Here is a 2001-nt window from a genome sequence, read left to right as displayed (position 1 = left end):
AACCCTTACAACTGAGAAGAATGGGGAATAAAAGAGGAAGGAAGAAAAACAAATCCACAACTGAAAACTGCCAAGTGTCTCTCCTCTCTAACTGAATTTTGTTCCCATGGAAACTGCATCTAAAATATCCCACATTTGTCCAAATTAACTGCATAATCGGATTCCTCGCTCCGAGAGCTTTCTGAAAATATATAACACTTTATACCTTGGCCAAAAATTGAGTCTTGGGCGAATTAATTCCCCAATATGCTCAAACATTTAAATTTTTCATTTATTAATATAGTATAAACTATATAATAAACAATTTTAAATTTAAATTTTTGCCTCCATTTGTGCTCTGACGCCTTGCCACTTGGCGGCCTCTGATTGGTCGATGGGGTTGACCGGACGCCACCTAGGATGACACTTCATCAATCGCCACGTCATCGCCACCTCACCGGGACCCGCCTGCTGGACTGCCACCTATCACGACACATGGACGGCTCACGTTCATTTTCGCTATTTCGCTGGGTTTAAACTTCGTGCATCTTCCTTCGCGAAATAGCGCGAGCCGTCGATCTCTCTCGAACATGCTCGCTCGTTAACCCTGCCTTCGTCTGCAAAATTCTGCCCGTTTGCCTCGGGAAACGTGCCTGCGTGGGGTCCACTTGGTTTTTGTCCAGTCAACTCTTCCTTCGCCTCGGGAAACATGCTCACGCATGGACCCACCTTGAGCGCCCATGGGCATCTCGTGTCAAAAGCCTTTAAGGCTTAGACATTATGTTACTGTGCGCTTTTGCATATAAACATTGAAAAAGAACACTTCCCAGTGCATGTGGGATAAAATGTTATGCCTGGGTCTTCATTTTTTGCTTTCCCCTTTCAGTGTATTGAAATTTTGCTGCACTGCATCCCATCCTTCATCAAATGAGCTTGACTGTTTCTTTTGCAGGTTCAGTCTCAGTCAAAATCTCAGTGTTGGTCTCACTAGTTTGGCAATGAAATGTAGATTGAGGGCTTCCTACTTCTACAGCTTCCACAATCTGCTTTAATGTTTCGACCACTTCACTCATTTTAGGGCGATTTCTCGGATGTTTCACTAAACAGCTATTGGCTAGAGAAGCAAGTCTCTGAGCTGATTTAAGTGAATACTGTCCCTCCAGTCTCGGGTCAATTACCAGGCACAACTTTTTGCTGTCTGATGCATATGGTTTTACCCATTCCAAAAGCTTTTGCTCACTCTTCGGCCGATTTCTGTCCATAGATCTCCTTCCTGTTATTAATTCATATAAAACTACTCCAAAACTCCATACATCACTCTTGGATGTAAGATGTCCAGTTTGAACATATTCAGGAGCTGCATATCCCACGGTGCCTACAACCGCTGTTGTCACATGGCTGATCCCTACTGCTGGGCCTTGCCTAGCCAGTCCAAAGTCTGACAACTTTGGATGGAATTCTTGATCTAGGAGAACATTAGATGTCTTAAAGTCTCAGAAAATTATCTGGAAATCCATTTCTTCATGTAGGTAAGCTAACCCACTTGCTGCCTCTAGAGCAACTTGTAATCTCACCAACCAAGGAAGAACTGGGAGAGACCGACTCAATAGATGATCCTCAAGGCTTTTGTTTGGCATAAACTCATAGACCAAGAGACGCTGAATACCTCTTTCATCATCTTCAGCACAATAACCAACCAATTTCACCAGATTTCTATGCTCAACCATCCCTAGAAAATTCACTTCTGTAACCCATTCTTTATGCCCCTGGTAACCAATGAAAGGCATACACACGTAGGGCTTCCCCAATCACCTCATGAGATATTCTTCCAATCAAAACCTGCATCCTATTGAAGTGGCCTCCTTGGCATTTGTTGTTGTTGACTTCCAAAATCTCCACGCCTTCTTCAAATGCCATTTTCACATTGACATGCTCTATACCCTCCAACACGCCACGCACGGGGAGGTCTTTGGCTGGGAAAATGTCTCTGCAGCCCCTCGCTCATCTCCACGCATTTGCCTG

At 44.1% G+C, this 2001-nt stretch overlaps 1 pseudogene; it reads right to left on the bottom strand.

The window, feature by feature from the left end:
* Window positions 1-902: 902 nt before the first annotated feature.
* LOC131032566 (serine/threonine-protein kinase PCRK1-like) lies at window positions 903-1748 on the bottom strand (annotated as a pseudogene).
* Window positions 1749-2001: the final 253 nt, after the last annotated feature.

This window comes from Cryptomeria japonica, chromosome 8 (assembly GCF_030272615.1).
Source record: "Cryptomeria japonica chromosome 8, Sugi_1.0, whole genome shotgun sequence".
Taxonomy (NCBI): Eukaryota; Viridiplantae; Streptophyta; class Pinopsida; order Cupressales; family Cupressaceae; genus Cryptomeria; species Cryptomeria japonica.
The sequence above is the reverse complement of the archived record's forward strand: the minus strand, read 5'-3'. Positions and strand labels throughout refer to the sequence as shown.